Source organism: Gymnogyps californianus, chromosome 2 (assembly GCF_018139145.2).
Source record: "Gymnogyps californianus isolate 813 chromosome 2, ASM1813914v2, whole genome shotgun sequence".
NCBI classification, from domain to species: domain Eukaryota; kingdom Metazoa; phylum Chordata; class Aves; order Accipitriformes; family Cathartidae; genus Gymnogyps; species Gymnogyps californianus.
Window position 1 is genome coordinate 4,686,754 of NC_059472.1, and position 24,730 is coordinate 4,711,483.

A 24,730-nucleotide genomic window follows, 5' to 3' on the forward strand; every position below is an offset into this window, starting at 1 on the left:
TCAGTTCTTCACTTCACGTTGCTTTCTTACGCTATATACTCTGTAGGAAGGTGCTTCTGTATGAATTCTTGGTTTTCTTATATTAGAATCTACGGAAGGATTTCTACCTTCTAAACTTTTTGGGATCAAAATCTTATCTTCACACTTCCAGTAGTAAGCCTTTTAGAGGTGTTCATATAAGTCATAAAACAGAATAGTTAAGAGAGCCAAAAGAAAAGTAAATAAAAGTAGCAGGATGAAAGACCAATTGTGTAGGTAGAAGCTGCACTGTGCTTACTGAGAGAGAGTCTTCCCTGGAGTAAGCTACTGTTTGTTTTTCTGTTGAAGATCTTATGTGTTGAAGATGTAAACTTCTTGTTTTGAGCGGTGAAATAAGAACAGCTTCATACTGGCCAGATTTGCAGAAGATATAATTTAAGATGAAAATAACAAAGATTGTAAAAAATGCACTGTAGTAGCACTTCATTGGTCTCTTCCATAGCTTTGGTGAATGTTTTGTATGCCTTGTAGCAGTTGATACATTTCCTACATGGATCTGTGTTCTGCATTAATTCTTTCAGTCAGAATTTAGATTGAGTGGTGTACACTGCAATATTTGGCTCAGCATGTCTTTGGCTGAGAAGCAAACATAGGCTTTGCTTTTCTCGGTAACTCACTTTGCATGTGGATTTGCTTTCTTCCCAGTGAAGTTGTTTACAATTCTATTTGATCAATAAACAGGTGAAGCTATTAGTTTTTAAGTAGGTTTCTTTTGGACCATTAGTACTGCTAATTCATCATCATTTGATTCTGCAGTACAAAAAGGATGATGACAGCATATGAAACGTGACAAAAAATTAGTAAAGCCTTTCTTTGTATTTTATGACATAGCAAAGTATTTCCCAATTGCTCATAAATATAAATCAGCATAATTGAGGAAACAATTTGATATTTAAGTGGGTAAAATGTCCAGTATTAATTTTTAAGTTTAGAACTTTGTGTAGAATGTCTGACCTATAGACAATTCTGACTTATGGAAGCAAGGGGAATGTTATTTCGAAATTGGACTAAAAATCTGGAAATGCAGAATTTCTTTGCACCAAATATATGGAAAAACCCTTTTGGTGCACTTTTTGCTTGTCAGCCAGTTGTCCTGGCAACCAAGAAGCTGCAGGTTCACAACGATCTATATGATGGTATTACAAGGATGTTGGAGAGCTGTAAAGCAAGAACTTTGTTTTTAACAGTGTATAGTGAAATGGTCTGGTAGGAATGCACATGCTTGATTCTGTTGTTAGGTTTATGGAATGAATTTTGATTTAATTAATTGGTATTTTGTGATGGAAGGACCTGGCAGGTGATCAGAACTATATTCAGTAGAGAATACACATTCCAATGGCGTCGAGGGGTTCCTTGCTCAGTAAATTTATAGGTGTATTGAGCCTGATTTGTATGACTGCTGTACAGGTCCCATAGCATGCCCCAAATTAACAATTTACTGTGTTAACATCTATTCTAAAACAGGCTTAATCACTGACCTTGCACTTTTTGTAATGTTTAGAAGAGGTGATTTATAGAGGGGGAAAAATAAAAATCAGGATGTTAAAATAGCCAACAGGATAAAGCTCTGGAGGAAATCCACAAAATTGTATTTCTAATTACTTAAATTATTAGCATTCTGATCATGTATTTGCAGACAACATCTGTGATAGGAAAAATATGACTTATATTTTTCCAATATTTATAAGATTGGTCTGTTGTAGATGAGGAGAGAGAAAACCACAGTAAGGTATCACCATCTGTAGGGTGATTTACTGTCATGGCTCATTCCATTTTAACAAATGTCCATTTCTATACCTTCCATTTCTATTTGCTGTGTTAATATACTCATAAATAAAATCTTATCCCAGTTTGTCCCAATTTAACTACTATAAACCAATCATTTGATCTACCTGGATTAAAAATGCTTATGAAGTTCAGAACTATTTAGAATATCTTAGAAATATTTTTCAATTCACCAGACTATCCACATAATTAAGTCTCTATGTATATGAACATACATAGTTGGTACTGGACAAATGACCAGAAGAAATTATCTGTCACAACTGGAGATTGCATTTGTCTGTGTAGATGACTACTTTACATCTGACTGCTAGTCATTCTGTGATAAGGTATTATATCCAGCTTTTTCCCCTGCTGTCTACTCCTTCTGTTTCATACTGTCTGTTTATTTCTGTTTGTGACTTCTCTCTACTTTGACAGTGCTCTTTGGTAGGAAGAAACTTAAGAACCACCGATAGCTTAAAATAAAAGCTAGACAAATTCCGAATAAACTATCAGGCAGTTATTGTAAATAATTGAGTCAATTAACCATTTGAAGATATAATTAGAATGTGTCCTGGCCCAGTTTTCTTGGCTGGGTTCTGAGGAATTTGCTGTATTTTTGGTTTTGACTTGCTTGGTTTTAGACTGGGTATCTTTCAGACTACACGAATGTATGTTCATTGTCAAATGCAAACGCTTTTGCTTGTTGTCCAAAATGTAGCAAGCTGGGATATATACAAGAGAGATGATCCAAGGTTCCCTTGAACTCAAGTCTCAAAATATTTGATATTTATGAATCTTTCTGAGTGCCCTAGAACCTCCTTAAAAGATATTTCAGTTTCTCTCTGTTGCTACAGAACAAATCAGCCCTTGTGGGCTATTGCCTGTGTCCTGCACAGTGCCATTTGGGATGATTGCTTGATTATGTTTTAAGGTTTATCTTGTAATAGTCAAACCAATTAAAGTGGTTTGACAAGGACTAATGTAAGAAGCAAGTGGGAGTTTTTAAGATAAGAAACAAGACTGATCTTAAACAATTTGTATGTGTGGTGAAAATGCTCTGCTGTCATTCATTCATGATTTAGCAATAGGTGTCTGTTGTGAATATTCAGGAGTAGTAGTTATTTTTCAATCCTGCATGCTGTGCGTAAGCTTGTCTTCAAATAAAGTTGAATTTTTGCAAATGACAATTAATCTAAATCAATGCTTCTCTTATTGCTGATTCTGAAATGTTCTTGTTCGGTTATTTGTAAGTTGTAATGCTTAAACCTTCCCTCCCTACTTGTTTGCCTTACAATTTTTGTGCTTCAGTCTTGGATGTTGCCAGTATTGCAGTTGAACTTCTCTGCAATCTGCGTTTTCAATTTTGCTAAAGTCTGTCTTCTAATAAACCAGTCACTGGCTTCTGGAAATGACTGTTATAATGATCTTATAAATTCAGTATAAAAATTGCTTTATGACCTCATCATAAAGCTTGCTTATACCCTCAAGCTGAATAGAATATCACGGTATAATATTATGTTCAGATGTACTCTTTTCTACTGTTCACTATTGAGTAGTTGTGGGAAGCATTGTCTAAAAACCTTAGTCGTTCTAGGGTGCATCTGTATGGCAGAGTGAGTTAGCCCCTGCTTAGCTCTGCATTGCTGTGGTTATACTAGTACGTGAAATAGTCTATTTTAGGGCTGAATCTGTTACTTTTTGAGTAACACTGCAATGTGTTTAGATATTCAGCTATTCTATGTCTTAATGCAGAAGCTGCAGAGAGAAATTTAAACAAATATCATACTCTCTAGCAAACAATGTGTTATTTTTAACCTAGGGAATCCTGTACTGGTTTTCATGCTTGGAAGCTGAGATTATTTGGCTTAGTCTAGTTCTTCTCAGTGATGGAAGAAACACACTCTTACTGCATCCACATAGTATGGACTTGAGGCTTAAGATCAGTCTGATCTGTGGAAATTTGGTCCTTAAAGTCACAGTGATTACCATCACGTAATGGTAATTCATTGATAGTTCCTTTTTGTCACAAGGTGAGAAGGCAAATTATTCATCAAGATAACTCAGTTCAACATAATGTCCATGGTTTCTTTGAAATAAATCATCTGGGATTAAGAAATGCTACATGACTCTAACTGGACAAAAGACCAAATCAAGAGTTGAAATGGAGAAGTCTTTTAATTGGGTGAAGAAAACTTTGAGAGCATATTGTGGATTTTTTAAAATCTTGGTTTAAGCTGTTAAACATAGACATAGATTACTGGCCGGTTGTATGGCAGACTGAGGGCTGGTTTATAATTTATAAGGGCCTCAGCTGACCTATTTATTTGTTTTGAATCTTATATGTTCAGGAGGATTTGCCTCTGCATACTGAACATGAGCTGTAATTCTAGAGATTGACCTGCAGAAACTGGAGAGGTTTAAGTAATCTCATGGAACTACTCTGTTCCTGCACTATCAGTAAATCGTAGGAAGTGTTAAAATACAGAATGTAGAGCTAATCTAATTTAATACGCTGTCTTTAGTGTATCTTTTCTGATTTAGTCAGCAGTGTATTAAAATGAGATGCAGGCCTTAATTGGATTTTTCCATGCAGTTCTCAGGCTCTGCTTTTCTAGTATGAAAGTATGCTGTTAATTGAGATAAACTTATATTGTTGATGCTTTAAGCTCAAACTCCTTTTACCCGTAAGCCTTACATCTATTCTAAGTTTAAGCCCTTAAACAGAACAAGTTGGATTTTTTTTTTTTTTTTAAACTTTTAAATAATTCTGAATCCTGCTTAAGTTAGTGGGGATGTTGAATCTACGGAGCACAATTGAAATTTAGATGCCTTCTTTTTGGTTGGCTAAATGTGAATTTAGGAATGAGATCTTAGGCACAAACATATAATCCAAGTTAGATGTTCTACTTCCATACTGTCCTATTTTGGAATTCAATACTACACTTGTAAATTCTGTGGCCCTGAGTTCTACTTCAGTATTAAACATGTCAAGTCTTATGACAAAAAAAAAAAAAAAAAGGGAAGACACAAGTCTCTGTCTCTGTTTCCCTAATAACTTTCAAGCCTGTAAAAGAAAAAAATCCCAAGCAAAGCTCTTTCTCTTCCCAAGTTGATTTTTATCAAAATAATGTTTTGGTTTGGGTTTTGTTTTTGGTTTTTTTTTAATAATTAATTGACATTTGTGAGATAACTACCAGAAAGACAGTCACATTTCCTGAAGTCTGCTCAGATTGGAGCCATGAGCCAAATTAACCTTTGCCAGGTCAGCAAGGTGGTTTTTGTTGCCTTTCTGGCCAAGAATTGCAGTTTCCCTTGAGATAAAGAGGATAATAAAAGTAGAGTTGTTCTGCAGAAATGAGAGCGGGCTGGATCGTTGGTCATTGGTACATGCCTGGCAAAATTTGATTATGATCTGGATTTGGACGAAAGCCTGCAGTTTTTGAGTAGTCTGGGTCTAAACGCTCTTAACTTTCCTTCCCTGCCCAGTTTGGCATTGTTCATGTTCCTTTCAGTATTTTTGAGTTCTATAAATAGTTGAGTATTCAGCACTATTTCTGCTCACCAACCCTCTTCCTCTTCTGTGAATTGTTCCATCAAGAAATGAACACTCTGTTGTGCCCTAGAGAGGATTGTACTTCAGAACATGAAGAAAATATTTTACTAAAGCTATTCTCTAGAGCTATGGGAAAAATAAATTTGCTACTCCCCCCTGGATTTGAATAAATTCAATTTATTCATCTCATCTGGTATTTTACATTCAGTATTATGACTGTAGTAGCTGCAATTTCAATTCAACCACATTTTACAACTTGAAGTACTTCCTATTTTTGCCATTTTATTTGACATGAAAGAAGCATTAAAAATTTTGTATAGTGTTGATAGAAAAATTTTGGATAGATTTGCTATCTGCCTGTCAAAAGCACGGTTTTCTCCAGGCTTTTTTCATTGTCACTCAGTCAAGAGATGATAGTCTACTTATACCCAAACAAATGTCTTATCAAGGGTAGTTGCAGCAGGTACAATCTACTATATAAACCACGCTTCATCTGTCTTTCTCTCTTGTCTAAAGATGAACAAAGAAAAATTAAAGTCGACATCAACACAATCAACAGAGCTTATGTGAACAGTAACAGACTCTGCAGTCACGAGAGCTTCTTTCCCGAAGGAGTCATCCATGGCCATTGTTGACCTTGTTACTCAACTACAATAAAATCCTGTTGCTATAGTTAGGACATGTCAGTATCTCTTGAGACGAACAATTTCTGCTGGTTTTTCATCAGCTTGCCAGACTACATTTGAGTCATTAATATAGTCAGTGAGCATCAACAGCAGACATCATTCGTATATATCTGTTACCTGTGTTCAAAGTGTTCTAATGCTGTCACATTGGAAATATTTGAGACAAAAGGAGTTCCCTCTGAGCGGTTGTTGTAACTTGGAAGGTAACGATAGATGAACCCATTTGGGGATGAGGTTACCCTGAGATCACTGTGAAGTCTGAAAATTACTTTGGATTGTTTATCATGGTAATGCCTAAGAAGTGCTCTCTACAAGTAGAACAGCAGTAGGTCGTTACTTCCATAATGACACTATGACAAGAAAGCAGAAAATCTTAATATTGAAGTGGGCTTATGTGGGAGGGCATCGGCTGTATAGAAGGCGAAGGAAAAAATGGAGGGGAAGGTGACTGGGTTAAAGTAATGGAGAAAAAGAAAAGATGTGAAGACTTGCTGAGGTGGAAACTTGAAGTGAGGAGAGGGTTGGAACAAACATTTAGAATAGGGTGGTGAAAGTCCAGTCAGCTCTGTAAGAAATTTTAAGAATAGTTAGAAATTGAGATGTTTGTCTGAATGCTCTGCTTGCATTGGATGATACATTTCCTCACAACACCTCTTCCAGAGGACAGAGATCACCTGTAGCCTAGAGCTCGCAGAATGTAAACTGCTATGTGCAACATGGTCAAGTGTCACAAATTCAGAATACCTCTGGATATATATACTTCAATTTTGCTCTTGTGAGTTCTTGGATATTTAGTTTTCCTGTCTTAATGAGAACAGATGAGGTAGGTCAGACATGGGGTTTAGAGCAAAGACCACTCTTTATTTCAGGTGCCTTATTTACTTGTTTCTCAATCTGTGTACATTTATACTACTTGTGTTGTGGATCCTCTGGCAATTAAGAGATGCTGCAGTAGTCCTCATGATTGCTTCTGCCAAATGGAGAATGTTTCAGCACCAAGAGTTAAGAATGTGGTTGATCAGCCCTCTGAAGACTTGGTCTACTTATTAGACTTCATTCACAGCAATGAACTGCCTTTTGTCGGTACTGAGCCTCCCTGCTTGCACTTTGGATTTGGTCTGAAAGTCCAATTTAAAGTGTTTTTTCATCTCCTCTGCAGGTGGATTTTGATTCATTGTACATGCTCCTAAAATGAGAGTATGTCATCCAGGTCTAAATCAGAAGCCCTGTAGCATATTGGGTATCATGCTATGCTTCAGCTAATAAACCCTTCCTTTCAACAGTGCTTATTTTATTCATAGTGCTATACTTCTTTGACTGCATGTCTTCCAGTTGTTAACTGACTCATGTTCAGTCATATCAGGTTCTGGACAGAGTGAGCTCAAGTATGTTTATGAAAAAAGCTGTAAGTAAGATTTAAAAGATCTGGTTTACCCCTAAGTGCAGAAAATCTTACTCTGCAACACAAGGATTCTTCCAGAATGACTTACCTGAAAATGTGGAAGAGAATTCCGTTCTGTTGTTAGTAGAGACTCTTTCAAGTGTTTGATATTTAGATTTCAATTATAATAGAAATTCTGGATATTCTGGATATTATATTAACTTTATGGCCAAATGTATTTCCATTCTTCATCCTTACAAAGATTGGTGCAGTATTTTCATCCCTTTAATTTGTGGGTATTGATAAACATAGAATTTTGCCGTGCTCACTTTTACTAGACTTGTGATGATAATTTCTAGCATTTTAACTTAACCAGAAGTGTGGAATTGGCTGGGAGGAAGGCAGCTGCTCTGGTGGGAAAACGTGGTGGCAGAAGCTGAAGTGCACCAGAAAATAGAACTGGGGAGACCAAGGGAGAGGGCAGCTCTGATCAGCTAGAAGGTTTTCCAGTGCCTACATAAATTGATCCAGTGAAGGTGTTCATGTGCTTTTGAAAGCATAATCAAGATTTTATTTCAGTCTATGTGAGTGTGAAATTAAATGCAGAGAGTGTCATACTGGTATTGTCTTACTACAGTTAACTGTAACCTACCTTAAAGATGTTACTGTTCCTGACACGACAAGGTAATGCCATTTAATGAACAGTATCAGAGATAATTTTATTCAAATCTTTAGATCTATGCATAGAAGAAAGTGTTACACAATATAAGATTAGAGTTTCAATGTAGTGTATATCTTGCATCAAACAGTTGGAGAAAAGCTGGAAGTGTATTAAAGGTAATTTTATGGATTTGGCTTATTCTTTTCTGTAAAGCAAAATCCTGAATACAAGGAATAGATGGGATCATGCTTTTTATTTCATTCTGAAACTACTGTTATTTCATATGTTTCAAAATCATGTTGCTACTTAGTATGACACAGAGTTGTCCTCAATTGAGTATCTGTACATTCCGTTTAGTAGCTTTGCATTTGTGAGTTGTTCCATGTAAGTTCGGTAAAATCCATGGCTGCATTTTCATTTTTAGCTAGATATTCAAATCTCAATCCTTTTAAATGTGCTGTAATACAATCAATATTCTAAGAACTTGGTTGAACATTTTTTTTTCTACCGTAATTGAACTTGTGCAGTTCCATAGGTGCCTTAGCAATGCTAAGGGCCTTCCATCTGCAATTTTCCAGCCTGCCTTTCATCTACTGCTTAATTCACCCTTTTCTTCCTCCATTTCCTCTCTTTTTACCTTGTAGGTTTTAATTTATAACTCCATACTGAGATCTCTTCACTCTTATCCTCATATCTGTTAGTTTTTAACTTTAGAGCCTAGTAGATAACATAGTAGGTAAATCACAGTAGGTAAATACCAAATAAATACTACTTATGTCTTGTTTACTTTTTTTTTGTATCTCTTTGCTTCTTGTTTTGCCCCTGAAAATACATGAGACTACTTTGTTATGGCTCCGGAAAACTGCTACCTGGAGGAGATAATTTTTCTAACTTCTGAGTGACTTAGTCAGAAATGTAAGTTTACATGCAGCATCGTGAACAAACATTGTATTTCCTTTGACTTAGATCCTAATAATGATCTTGTGTTACTGTTCTAAATCTTCCCCTGAAACAATAACAAAAGATCTACCTCAAAAAATCATTCTGATGTGATAGACTTAACCAAATGGGCTTGTAAACAGTCATTTAGGATAAAAATGATGTGTTCTTCAGGAGAGTAGTTTGTGAGAGAGGAGGCACGCTCTCCAAATTATGGTAACTGGAACAGTTACTCCATAAATGTAATACCACTTTTGATGCTGTGCAGGAATAGCATCCTGATCATCTTCCGTCACATCCAAAAATGCCTGTTTAGGCTTTAATTTCATTACTAGGTAGTGGTAGCAAAGTGTCTCCATCCTAGTTGTATTCATTTATGTAGCTGCTGCTATTAGCACTTTTTATTTACACTTCTTGTCTAGAGCCAAATACCAATAGCCTCTTTGAATATATGGAAGAAGACATGGATAAGAAAGGGTAATTTAGGTTCTTTTTCCTCTCTTTGGAGCATTTTGCTGATCACTAAAACTTAGTTTGTACATTATGAAATGGTCAAGTTCAAAATGTAATGATCGAGAAATTTGCTGCTGAAGTTGGTTTCAACCTCATGTTACGTTTGTGCTTAAATATTGCTTGTCCTGCATATGATCTCTTCTTGCCAAATGTTTGATGGAACTTTTTTGAAATTCCATAGATTATATCAATTTAATCTTTTTCTGTGGTCTTTTAACCACAGGGACCCAGTGCACTGACAAATAATGAAGAATAGGTTTTTTGAAGGCTGAGATAAATGCCATGTACCGTATGCAGGACTTTCTTAGCAGCATATCCTTGATTAGTTTAAAATTGCTCAGTTTTTATTCTGTTCTTTTTAAAATGTATAGATCAGTTCTTTTTCTCTCAATTTGAGAATAAATCAATCTGCAGGCAAGTTCAGTTTCTTAATTTTTCAAATAACTTTCTTCTTGAAATATTCTTGATTTCTCCATCACAGGCACAGATCATAGTTATACTTGGAGGTTTGTTCTGTTTTTTGGGCAGCTAGCCAAAGGAGTTAAAGAGCATCTTGATAAAAATTAGCATCTTTAGACTGCAGATCTTCTGTTTAGCTAAAAGTGGCATTCTTAATAGCTACCTTGCCCGGGAGTATCAGAAAGAGAATGAAGTTTGGTAATTTATCACTGTGGGGACTTCAAAAGAGTAGGTGAAATGTGGTAGTTTTCTGCAGAAGAAACTGGAAACACAGAATGTGATAGCTGTAATTGTTGCCAAGCCATTTTTGAAAGGGTGCATCAGAACCTACTTTACCAACTTCGTTTCACCTAGGGAAACAACTGGATAATCGTCACAGCAAGCTCCGCATTTACTCTTTATGGGGTAAAACAAGTTTTAAACGTCATAGTTTGCAATTTTTCAGTAAGATGGTTTGAACTAATATTGTCACTGAGGGATTGCTTAAGAGAATTCCAGTTTTATTTATTTATTTGTTTAAGGTTTTCTACTGCTATCAGTGGAAAACAGGCATAAAATCCCAAGTTTTAATGCAGGTTTATATCTTAGTATAGTACTAACAATAATGTTGTGCTAACTTTATCATTGATCGGTGTCAAAGGCTGACTCTCTGTTAGTGTGAGTAGGACAAGTTTGACTTTAAAAGCCTTAAATTTCCAGGAAATGAAAATTATCTAAAATTGTCAAAAGTAGGGGAGAGGAAAATCCTAGTACAAGAGGGAAAAAAGCGAGACTTAAATAAATAAATGCAGTTTTTAGTAGTGTTACATGAAATAGATCGAAGTTATAACTTATATTTTGTTTGCCGTTTTGTGAAACTGGTTTCTATGCATTGTCATTAAACTGCTGTTCTTGCTGTATATTGCAGTGACTGATGATGCGAGAAAGGAAAAACAGCTGATGAAAAAAATTCTTGTATGAAGAGGGGAAAGTGCAGGCATTTGCAGATTCTGATCAAATAGAGTGTAATTTCTTAGGTTTTTCTCTCTGATTGGTCTAGACCTGATTTTCTGTAGGTGTAAACTTACAGTAAATTGAATTTCTAATGTTACTGTGTTTAAATGGAATAAAAATCTTGTTCTCTGGTGTTAGAAGATGTAGAGAAAAGTACTATGACTATTACTGTGGAAAAATTAATCCTTTGCACTGGTGCATGTTGTTTGTGCCTAGAATATTTTCTGTGTCCCTTGACTTAGAGATCTGTAGTTTGATGATGTATTTGTATAAATATTACTGTTAAGTGACTTGGATGTGCATCAACTGTCTGTAGCCATTAAGTACAGTGAACATAATATATCATTCTCTGCAATTACATTTGTAAAAGTGGAGAACTCGTAATGACTAGCTAATTTTAAACCTGGGGCTCTTAAAACATATTATTGATTTAGCAGAAATAGATCTGAGCAAGAGGAAAAGACAAACGACAAGTAGTAATTAAAATGCATGTTTTTTAACAAAGTGATTCTCAGGAGCAAGGAGGCTTCTACTTGATGGTGGTAGCTAGTTTATATAAATTTTAAGCTTACTTTCAGTTATGTCACATCTTTTTATAAAATGACTAGCAAACTGAGCAGTACATTTCAAGTACTGTACAAGTAACTTTATTAGGATTAAGTCATTCCATAAAACACACATTTTTTGTTAGACACTATACAAATGCAAGCAATACACAATTTTATTACTATTGCTGCCATTTGATATAGTGGCTGACAGTCCAGAACAATGAGTAAATGACTTGCCCAAGATTGCACAAGATGTACAATTAGGAATATTTTCAATATAACCACCAAATGTTCCTTACTGTGACTAGGGTGAGAAACAGGTGATGTAATCCTGTTTCTTAAGAAGGTAAAAAAAAAAAAAGTCTGAAATCCCACATTCTTCACTGCTGGAGAAATTCAACATGAGGTTTTCTCTGCTCAGCATCTTGATACTTTTTCCAAAAGCCATTTCTAGATTTTGCCCCTTGCCCAATGCTTGTTTCCTATGGGTAATTATCATAGATTCATAAAATCATAGAATGGTTTGGGTTGGAAGGGACCTTAAAGATCATCTAGTTCCAACTCACCTGCCATGGGCGAGTCAGTGTCAAATGCTTTGCACAAGTCCAGGTAGATGACCTCAGTTGCTTTTCCCTTATCCACCAACGCTGTAACCGCATTGTAGAACGCCACCAAATTTGTCAGGCATGATTCGCCCTTAGTGAAGCCATGTTGGCTGTCACCAGTCACCTCCTTATTTCCCACGTGCCTTAGCAGAGTTTCCAGGAGGATCCACTCCATGATCTTGCCGGGCACAAAGATGAGACTGACTGGCCTGTCGTTCCCTGGGTCTTCCTTTTTTCCCTTTTTAAAAATGGGGGTTATGTTTCCCCTTTTCCCATCAGTGGGAACTTCCCCGGACTGCCACGACTTCTCAAATAACATGGATAGTGCCTTAACCACTTCATCTGCCAGTTCCCTCAGGACCCGCGGATGCATCTCATCAGGCGCCATGGACTTGTGCACCTTCAGGTTCCTTAGATGGTCTCGATTATCTAGGTCTATTTGTTTTAATTCTTCCATGTTAATTTCTGTTGCGCTTTAATATATTTTTCTACCTCTTGCTTGGTCAGTGCGGTGCTGTGGTCAATCCAAACCCTGTCCCTGAGTTTGTCTGATTGCTTGGTAGCCACCTATAGACTATATTGTTAGCTCCTGCTTCAGTCTAGAATAGGGGGGGGAATAGCTACAAATGGAGAGCAAATGAGTTGAAATACAAAAAGGTGGAATGTTATCCAGATGCTGTGAATCTATTCTTGTAGCGTTGGTGGAAAACTTCCTACTGATGATCCATCTAATATGATCCTGATAAATTTACCTCAGAGGTTCCATCATCAAGCCAAGAATTCTGAGCTGAAACATGCATTTTTGGAAGTCATCCAATATTATTAAAATATTTCAGTGGCAGAAAACTTTCTGCATCCTTATAGCAGTTACTTTAATGGTGGCTTACCCATGCCATTCAAGAGTGCATTTTACCATTAGCCTTAATTTGTCCACCTTCAATTTCTGCCACTGGGTTTTGAAGTAAGTAAAGGGCCTCCTGTCCTAGGTATCTTTTTTCTAGTTATTTTAAGTGAGATCATGTGAGACCAATTATTTTTAGAGTTTTATTCTGAACTTTTGTGTATGACAGAGATGTCGAATTCAGAAGGAAGGAGAACGGTACCTTTCCAGCACTATTATACAGCTCGGTGATGGTTTCCCAAAAAGTGCTGGTTTTGCTATTCAGGCTGTATCTCTGTAAAGTTTTAAAGTTTCACAAATTATAATGAACATTTTTTAATGTTGCAGTTTTGGAACTAACCTTTTGGGTTTCCTTTGCGGTGGTACTGTCATGCAACTATGATGCATAACTTCACCCAGATAATTTTTCTACTACAAAAGGAGTAAAATAGTTTGAATGGTAACTGTTCTTTGTACTTGGTATCCAAGTGTGAGTTATGATCTCCCAGTCTAGATGGAGTGGAATTGAAATGTTAGGCAATCGTTAGATTTTTAACTGAAAAATTAATGAAAGTAATAATAATTGTATTATCATGTTCTATGCCACTTAATTCAGTGAGTATTACTCAGAGTGCTTGTTGTTCAACTTAAGAGAAGTCAGTTGAGGAGAAGAAAAAGCTGTCCCCAAATTTGAGCAGTTATAACCCTGTATTTAACTGATTAATAACTTTGACTATGATTTCTGTGGAGGAAAAAAACAAAAAACACACAAACCAAAAATCCTAATCCTCAGATGTTAGTGTAGTGGCAGCTCCGCTTACCTTACCTCTTTTGTGGAAGTCACTCGCTTTGAAAAGTCCCCGTTGTAAAAGGTAACTCCTGTGGATATGAGTCACAGAAAACAGTGGAAGCAGTATAACCAGTGGGGACCATTTCTAACGGTTACCTAGTAGCATTTTTTCAGTGCATATTTTGTCAGGGCACTTGGCAGTTGAATTTAAAAGCACAACAGTGAGTACATGGACTTTCTGTCTTTATATACAGGGGACCTTGTTTCCCCCTGAAAATTAGAGGTGATGACATAACTATGTGCAAAGCAAGACATGGCATCTCTCTGCACTGTGCAGTGCCACGCTAAGTCCTGTTGGGATGCATGTACATCACACTAGGCTCTCCTAGTTGTGTGTGTTGAATCTGCCCTGGAACAGTAAGGCATAACGTAGGGTATTTATATTCCAAGAACAAACTTCTAGGGGATACCGGCTGAAAGAGAAAGAGAGGAGGAATCCGGACATCAACTTAATAATTTTGCTTTGTGAGAAGAACACCTTCTGCATTCTGGACAAAATTTACAGATGCTTCTCTAATCTCTGTAATCATGATATCCAGCTCAGTCCAGGGAGGAATGTATAGAAAATGATACCAGAAGGACAACTTGACAGCAGTAACCTGAAATAGCTCTGTTTGTCCTTCATAACAGGGAAAAGCTGTCATAATTGCTACTGTCCAGTGACAGAAGAAATGGCCCAGATCAGTTCTGATACCTGGAGAGTGTCTCCCATGCACAAGGAAGAGCAAGGGCCGTGTCATTGATGTAGAAGCATCTTCTTCCACTTCTATATGTACATACCACTGCTTTATCCTTTCACTTAGTGTTTTCCTCCTTTGTAACACTAGCATGCGTCTATGCGTTTCTAGAATTGTCTTTGCTGGGTAGGTTAATATTTTTATAATAAGCTGTTTGAAGCTTTTCTGCCTTTTGTTTTTTTGTCTCTTCTCATCTCTCATAGTATTTTCTACTCACTGAAGTGCTTTGCCATGTACAAAACCCTGGCTTTCTTTTTCAGGAATCTTGCCATCTGTTGAGTACCTTGTACTAGCCTAATGTGTGAAATTTAGTAAGACTCAGCTCATGTTCTCTTTTCCTCATTTGTTCAGCTTACAGGCGTGCCATCTTACTCAGAAAATCAAACTGTATGAACATTAGGCTTTTTAAAGATATGTACAAGAATATCAAATGGGAATAGAAGTTAGTCTATAATTGAGACTGTACTGCATTTTCATTTTGCATCTTAATTTTTACCTTCCTTTCTCGGTTCAACAAAATCTCCCTATTTCAAAATACTCATGGTGTGTACGTTGTAGACTAAAACATAATGAGGCCATACAGTTTGGGGTTCACAATTCAATTTTTCTCATGTATTTGAGTGTACTAAAATGTGAGTTAGTTGAGAATCACCAAAATACTGGGTGTACTTGAATTTACTGTTAAAAGTTTTCGACCTCCTTATTAAAAAATAAAATAAAATAAAATAAATTAGGTAAGTTAACTTCTTTAAAGTCTTCAAACAGACATATAGTACCTTTAATACTGAATATTTTCTTTATCAAAAGTTTTTTTCCCCCAAGTTGGTTTCACACTGGTATGAAGTATCTGATCTGGTGAATGTAATGGGTTCTTATCAGGCTCATGTCCCTGTAAAAAAGGACCAAAAAGTAAAAACTTACTGCAGTCTTCTCAGTGAATGAAGATGTAATTGCCTTCAAAAGAGTTAGAAAGTCTTTCTGCGTATCTCGGGAAAGAGAGGAAACTGCTCAGTTATTATTCAGTGTGCTTTCCCTGTAGACAATCTGAAATTTATAAAAGTGGAACTTACTTTTGGAAACGGAAACCTTCAGGTCAGAGGATTAGGAAAACAATGGAAAATGCCCTTTGTAATCTTGCTGTCTGAGACAAGAAAAGCTTCTGTGAAGAAGCTGAAAAGAAAAATTCAGAATGCTGCAAAATGAGGAACTGTTAGTCCTTTGTGCTCAAATGGTTAAAGTCTCCAGTATAGTGAAACACTTCATTAAAATTTTGTCAGCCACACTTAAGTGTTAGCCTTGGACTAACCTAAACAAATGTGATGGACTGGCACGTGAGTATCTTGCAGTGCTACATCTCAACACAAATTTTCAATATAGGGTGTGAGAAACACTGGTTTTCTGGGAGCTGAGATTTATCTGTGAAATTCTGAACTGAAAGGAATATGGATTGAGTGAAATCTACTATTAAATGAATTTTAAGGTGAAGAGATGAGGGATATCTGTATGTCTTTAAGGAATACTATTCTTCTATCATATATTCTGTATTTCTGTAATAATATTCTTTTTTTCAGTAAGAGAAACAGGGACCAAAATTGACAAGACAGAAAGAATAAGAAAGGGTTGTCTGGTTATTGTCATATCAAATGGAGTTATACCTTAAGTTTTGCTCCATATTTGACTCCAGTGCATACACGGTTGGTAATTTCAGTAATGCTTTATATATGATGAGGCAAGGATGCACCTTTCTCATTGAACTAACAGCGTTAGGATGATGCTTCTCGTCTACTCATTGTATTCAGTTGAGGTACTGTTTTGCTGTGTGCTTATCCTTGCTTTAGTCAGGTTAACTCAGTAGCAATCAATTACAGTGTGAATAAATACAGCTGCAAAGAAAATAAACAGGAAAAACACTGACATTTGAATATTATTTGCCTTTTCCTTCATATCCCATGACAATGTCCAAGTTCTTAAAACAATTGTGATTACTACTTTTTTTTTTTCCCCCCTTCTCTCTTTCAGGAATTCCCTTATTTCCCTGACACTAACACTTAGGTCTTTCTATCAGTTTATGTTCATATAATCTATGGCAAATTGCTATCCTGCATCTTTAATAAATATTCAGGGCACAAAGTGAAAAGTAATGTGTGATCTCATAGAAAGAATTAAGATTTTTCTGCAGCTAGAGGTTTTAATCTGTAATGTAAGCAAAATTATTTAACTGCAAATAAACAGAAGTAAAATGTCAGCGTTTCCCCCCCTCACTCCCCCGATTGCATAGTTTTGTTTCCTTGCTTCTGGGTAGGTTTTCACTTTTCCTTTACTTTTTCACTTAGGAACTTAGAAGAAGAGGTTATGGCTCTGAAAGTTACATAGTTCTGTACCACTGTTGTGATAACAATGTCATGGTAAAAATGTCTACGGTGTCAATACAGCCATAGATAACTGTGTCTATTTATGTCACTGGCCTTTTGAAAGCAATCTTGTTAGAATTGATGTGTATGTCAGTGCTCATTCTTGAAAATTTAGTGATGCACCTGTTCTGAAATTAGTTCAAGAGGACATTTCAGTGTTGTGGCAGTCTTGGCAAGTGTTAAATGCATTAATCCTTATGTCCTACCAAAACTTGCATGCTATTTGGATAAAATTCAGCTTAAATTATCACAGCATCCCAGCAACTTCTGGTGGTGGTTTTTTTTTTTTTCCTTTTTTTTATTTTTGACTGGAATTTGAGCCTTCTTTTAAAGAAATTTGATTGAAAGTCAAGCCACTTAATGTGTCACCAAAATGAAATTTCACCAAATTTACCCATAAAGTTAATAGTTTAATTTTTAATAGATTTGTATTTTCCATTAATATATGGTTTAAGATAAAGCTGAGATCAAGTTACAAAAATAATTAATGATAGCTAGAGAAGGCATGTGTAAATTAACTCATCCGTTGGGCTTTAAGGTAGTCATGACTGAGAGTTCATGCTATTTAAAAAAAAAAAATCTTAAAGGATACCTAAATTTACTATGCTTTCAAACCTGGAGGTTACCTGTCCTGCCAACACCTTGTGATAGACTTTAAAGAGATGACTCTAGAAAAATGGCTGCTGGGAATTGAAAAGATTTGTTACCTACATGGTATTGCATCTTATGTTTTCATTTAAGTTAAGAAATTTACATATAATCTAAGCAGGAATTCGTAATACGAATTTAATATTGCAAGGAAGGAATTTAGTATGATCTAAACATGAATCCCTAGTATTAATTTAGTATCACAAGGTGGATTGAATTGTGAATGACAAACTTCTGTCATAAATACGTGGAAACGTTTCATATGGACAATTTGCTCATACTCTGAAAGTAGTTTATTTTTCATATATGACATACAGGAGTGCTTAATTTAAATAAGATGTCGTGTACGTATGGATGCGTATAGGAGGTTTGAACCATGAAATGGTGAGGAAAACTCCAGAAATAATAGAGAAGAGAGATGATCTTTAGCAGACACGTTTATGCCTGTATTGGAAGTAATTGATCTATCAGGTGTTAAATAATTGCAATGGAAAGGACTGAAATTATCAGTTTTAAGGCCTTTATGGGTTTCTGCACTTCCTAGGACTTAATAGAGCATATCAAAAAAACCTGAAGAAAATAATGCACCAAAACAATTTGGGAATAGTCAGACTATATAATATGGAAAAGTGTTCAGAAAGATTATTTTTCTTAGACTGTGTTACACAAGAGAAGTGAAATACCTCAATTTATTTAGTACCCAGGGTACACCTGTAAGCCTAAGTAGTCTACACTTATGCTTTCCCTTAGTGATTCAAATGCTTGTAAGATCAATTATATAAAAATGCAACAACACAGTGTACAGGGAAAAAAAGCCAAAGAAAGCAAAGCTTTATGAGCATATAGTAGATATATTTGAGTAAGTACAATGTTTGGGTGTGGAGCAGAGATATTTGGACCTGCTGATTTTTTGAGGGATATTAATGAGGGCTACCTGGTTAGTAAGCTGAGATTGTTGCTTGATGTAGCCTTCATGTTCTCTTGCTGTGTCCTTTCCTTTTTGTCATATAATTATATGGTGTATTCCCTGGAAAATTGTACTACTTTCATTAAATATATATATCAGTGCTTTTAGTGTTCTAATCTATGGCTGAGGTTCTGAGCCACATGAGCTACAAATAACTTGGAAATTGCAAGATAAAGTTAATTAATTCAGCATTATGAAAAACAATTCTAAACTGATTAATGCCAGTTAAGATTGTATACAAGTAGGTAGATTTAAAAAAAGAGAAATATAACTTGCTTTTATAAATGAAACTGAAGATATTTCAGTCTTACTTGATTTATATTTAGAAAAAAAATACTGTGACTGTTCTACTTTCCGCTGTCATTTTTGTCAGTTCTTAATTTACTTCTTTCTAAACAAGTTTACAAATTTCTTCATTTAAAATTGAAAGCTGGCTGCTGCTGTTTCAGTTTAACACATGCTTGAAAATGTGCTACTTTTGAAGATGCTTATTTAGGTGAAAGCTTAAGTCAAGCATTTGAATGTGTTTACTTTCAGAAATCTGTTTCGATTGTCTGCCTAACTAGGTGTTCCAGTGTTCCTATTTTCTAGTTTTAACTTGAAGGTGCAATAAAAAAACAACCACCATTATTTGTTTAATATGAATTTGGGGACTAGTTTGTTTCTACTAAATAATAGATTATGTGAAGTTATATACGTATGGTTATTTATAGTTGTAGAAAGATTCTTCTCACTCGCTACTGAGAAGTCCTGAGAAGCTATATGAATCCTTACACTATAAGAGTTCTGTGAACTGGATTTTTACCCTGCAGTTTTGTGTTGAATGTTCTAGTTATGAAAGCTTGCATGATACGTAGTGGTTGGGATGTGACAGTTTGAATAAAGCGTTGTGGTAAATTTCTCTTGTTGAGAGGGAATTTCGTGTTACAACAGGATGCCAATGCATTGACATGTGAATAGGCTGGTAGTAAGGGCAATTACTTCGAGTGGTGCAGCTTGAATCAAGCAGGAGAGGGATTTTGAATAGATTTTCCCTTACTGTAAAAGTGCACTTCATCAGGGTTGACTCGGCCAGTATCTTCTGTTAACTGTGCTTTCTTTACGTAAATATTTCTGGGGACAATAGAAGACCCATTGGCTTAACACAGTCATTTTGGATCAAGAGTCTCATTTTCAAGACCTTACTCAGCCTGATCTGGGGCAGGATACCCTCTTAGGACGCCACTCTTCCATTTTAATGTGGGCTGCTCCATGCCATTTTTCATCCAAGAACTTCAAGGTCAAAGTGCTGAATAGGAAAAAATTGAAAGACATTTTTTGGAATCAAACTGTGTGTTCTTGTAGTTGTGTTACCGTCTTTCTGCGTTTCTCACCAATACATGAAAAAGTCTCGAGAATGCATGATTCTAGTTATATTCTACATCATAATCATCGCTATCAAAGTGGAAAACATAAGTAAAAATATGAAATTATTTGAACTTTCAGGTTCTAATTCATTAAGGAAAGTCAGTAGTTGTGTTACTGAGTCGTATTCACTGGCTAGGAGCTGCACAGCACAAACGAGAATGGTATCTGCCTAAAGTACAGTACAACTGTAGCTCTAAGACAAGGCAGAAGAACATAGACAGCTCAGGGAGTACAAGGAAACATACCAATGGCATCTGTTTATTTTTCTAGCTATTTATTATACAGCATCATTCACCAAATCAGCCTCATGGAATGGTTGAGGTTGGAAGGCACCTCTGGAGGTCATCTGGTCCAACTCCCTGCTCAAGCAGGGCTACTTAGAGCTGATTGCCCAAGACCGTGTCCAGACAGCTTTTGAATATCTCCAAGGATGGAGACTCCACAACCTCTCTGGGCAACCTGTGGCAGTGCTCGGTCACCCTCATGGTAAAAAAGTGTTTCCTGATGTTCAGATGGAACCTCCTGCGTTTCAGTCTGTGCCCGTTGCCTCTGGTCCTGTCACTGGGCACTGCTTTTCGGGTATTTATATACATTGCTAAGATGCCCTCACATGTATTCTGAGGATGTCAAAACTTACGGGCAAAACTGACAACGGTATGGCAACAGGGAAGAGTGGATGAAGTACAAGAACAAAAGTCTCTGATATCTGTGGCTACAGGTTTGGTGAGAAAATTGTCGCATATGCACAAACACAGAGTCACAAAAGGTATAGTCCACAGGTGTCAGATTGTCAGGAGGTGCTATCCTTTATTGTGCTCAAAATCTTGGTTTTGTGGGCAAAGAGAAAGTACACCTTACATATCTAAGCCAATAATTTATTATTAGTAGAGTTGAAATCTTAACCTGTTAATCATTATTAGTCCAGATCTAATCATTACACAAAGAATACAGTTTGAATTGTTATACACTGACTTCTTAGCACTAGGAAAAGGGGTAGAAACTATGTTCACCCTCCCACTATTCCTCTGAGTGTAAAGTTGGTCTCTTCCGAGTGCTGGTGATTTGTCAGCTACTGGCGTCCTTCACTAGGAGGAATATGACACAGATGGTTTCTTCTCTAGGATACGCTTGGGGTCCTTTCTATATGTTTGCTAATGTGTTTTTACACCTTGCTTTTTCTTCATTGGTCTGCAGCTCCATGTTATGTCCAAAATCACTATGTATGGTGCCTTTTACATCTGTTAGATATTATTTGTTCTCCCCTGAATAGTGTTTTTGTCCAGCTCTGTATCTGCATTTCTTTATCTGACTGGTGAGTTATTTACAGTCTTTGGGGTTTCCAGTGTCAAGCGTGTATCTGATCTCTTCTCATGCCATGCCTATACTCCTCTGTGCTGCAACCACATCTCAAAGCATCTGTCATCATGCAAGGCCTGTATTTCTTTACACTACTTCATTATCTTATTCATAAATATCTCATTCTACATAGAGTAATTGATTCTTACAACTATCTGTATAAAACTGTGGTTGTACCAACAGAAGTAAAACAAATTAGGCATAGTATCCTGATCAATTGGACAAATTGTTGTGGCAGGTAAACCTCACAAAACAAAGTTGTAACCAGGTCAGGAAAAGTTGAGAGCAAGCTGAGCAAACCTCAATCCTGAGGCCTTGCAAGCTCAATACAATGCAACAGAAATACAATTTCTGGCCCGTTACTAGCGAGGGCAATATGGTGTTACAGGACTACCCAGCTTAGAGGAGACAAAGTTTGGTTTAGATGGTTAGTACATGAGGGAGGTGGACGTGAGTTGCAGTCAACTGTTGCAATAGGAAATGTTTCTATGGCATTCTAGAATATTAATTTAAGAGAACAGATGAGTTGAATTACTGTTCCTTCAGAAAGATTGGTTCTTTTTTCCCCCCAATTTATCAAATAGTTGTGTATGCTCATTGTTGTCAGGAATAGGTTATACTACCCTTGAAAAACAAAACTGGTATCTTTTGGTGTGAACTGCTTTCTAGAATACAGTGAATAATGGCAAAATTATTAATAATTGGATTTATGGAAAGAAAACATCATTGGAAATTGTTGACCTGCGTAGTATGTTCAGAATAATTCTACTTACTGAGCGTGGAATCAGAGCAGTTTCTTCCAGTGAAACTATTAGAAACAGTGGATTTTGGTTTTTTGGCAACAGCCTTTCCCATTTTGTACAGTGAATAGCATGCCTGCTGAAATTTCTTACCTAAAATGGAATGTAACAATGTCTTCCACAGGAAAATAGGAAATAGTTGTTCTCTTTGAGTGTCTCAGCTGTTTTTCTTATGGGATAGTTGAAGCATTTTGTTACTACTTTGAAGGAAAATGGTAGCATCTGAAGTAATACTTAATGTTTTACACATGTGATTCCTTGTGGATATATTTAATAATAGAAGAGATATTGGAGTGGAAATTGAGGTAATATTAATGATCATAAGCACCAATGATATGAATTCATTTTCTAACTCATCAGGTACGCACAGTTTGTTTCATATGAAGCTGAGATGTGATTACTCCTATTGAAAAACTTAAAGAAATGTAATATTACATGGCATCTTTTTATTCAAGAAGGAAGGAGAGACAGAAGTCTACTTGTAATTTTTGTTCAATAGCTATCTTTTTTTTTTTATGTAACAGTTTCTGGCTGAATTGTTTGTACTGTCTTAACTTCCAATCAGGTATTATTCTTACAGCATGTCTGTATTAAGGAAGAATGTTACCAAGTATAATACGGTATTTCCCTTGATGGTCCTCTTCTATAGATATGCAATATATTATAGTCTTGTCACTTATTTTGTTATGGGAAGGGGTGAAGGGTGAATAACAATGGGAGTATTTGTTGTGAGTTTGGGGAAGGGGAAAAAATAAAGGTCAACACCAATAGGAGAAATCTTTCTCCCATGTTACTGTCTTCATCAGTGTCAGAACTTGACTCATCACTTCTATAGATTGTTAAAAGAGATAAAATACATAATGAGCCTGGGAAGTCTGTTTGAATTTTTCATATGTGAACACAGTAAGCTGATCAATAAATTTTATACTTGATATTCCGATTTATCTTCACTAAGTTTATTTATCTGCCACCACTTTTTAAATGAAAGCTATGGTAATTTTAGCAACAGAACTTGAAAAACAAAGTTCAGCAATGTTTGTCCTTGCATAGCTGGCTTTTAGAGGCTAAATTCCAGGGAAAAGCAAACAAAAAGCATACTCTTCCATCATTCTTGAGATCATGCTGTTCATTTCCATCAATAGAAACTTTATTATTTTATAGCAATATTCGTATGACTTAGTGGTTAAAGTTCACTGTGTTCCTAGTGCACTTTTAAGTTTGCAGGAAGAACATGCAAATTGGAAATTTTGAACCATTCCAGTTCATAGAGAATCGTTTCTGGCCTCGCCTTCAGATAAAACTTAACACAAGAGGAGTGGGTTACTGTAGAGTAATGTATGACATGAGGTGGTTGGATGAGCCTAAAACATACTGTTTATTTAAAATGTATAAGAGTATAAATAGTCACCAGATGGCACTGTGACTGAAATTTAAACAAGGCAACCATAAATATAGTCAGCTAGATCTTGGAATAAATGTTAGTTTTCTCTGATTTGTTATATCAAACAGTGGTTTGTTTGGTTTTATTTTTCCTGTGTTGAACTTTAACTGTACCTTTTCTTAGCTTCAGTAGCTAGTGCGTAGGAGCTGCTGGTTTGCCCAAAGCATTGGGTAAAGCTCAATTGGTAAATTGAGCCATCCCATTGATACTTGCTAAAGATTAATTTTAGACTGTCTGATTAAATTATAAATAAATTCAGACAACTTTTGGTATTCTGCTTTTACTTCTAAGGGAATACATGCAACAAATTATTTGAGGAAAACAGTCATTCTGATCAGAGTCAAATGCTACTTGACCAAAGATTTATACTGGAACAGAGTCATAAAGTAATAGTTATAGTATTCTGTTTAAATTTGTGGCACAAGTTTAACTGGAACTCTTATTGAACCTTTTACTGCCCTTGGAATAAAAGCAATTTTGGAGTAGACATTGAAGTTAAGTGGAACAAAAATTACTTTCTTTTGCACGGAGGTTTCATCTGATTTTTGTTTTATTTGTAAGAATCGGTTACCTAAATGATGTTTTAAAAGAATGCTATCAGTCAAGCTATTGCTCATTCTAAAGGCTTATTTTGTCATGAATTTTTCTGTTTGAAAAAATATCTAACGAGATCTGACATCACTTTCCTTTAGTTCTCAGCATCACACTTTGACTGGTTGAGTAAAAGTCTTAGTGGCAATAATATCACTTGGCAGATATGCAAAAATCCTAGAGAGATATGGGGTAGCACTGTCAGTATTAATATAGATTTTCAGAAGTTCAGAGTTGTAATGTATGCTCTATGTTCTAATTCCTGTATGATAAATCTAGAAAAAGATTGAAAGTGTTTAAAGAAAGAGCTGATGTGTAGTTGATAACGGACAAATCTGAGTAGAAGTGTTAATTCTTTTTGCCTTGCAGCCTAAGTTCACTGGCATGATCAAGTTGATCCATATGCTTTATGAAAACAGCAATTCTAATTATCCCAAGAGCTTAATTTCCTTGCCTGAATATTAGTGTCTCATATTACGGTATAGTTTACTTTTTCAG

General features: G+C 36.0%; 1 protein-coding gene across 5 annotated transcripts in view; it reads left to right on the forward strand.

Annotated features, from left to right (window-relative positions):
- TRAPPC9 (trafficking protein particle complex subunit 9) overlaps nt 1-24,730 on the forward strand; it is a 520,942-nt gene that overhangs the window by 108,429 nt on the left and 387,783 nt on the right. The window lies entirely within an intron of this gene.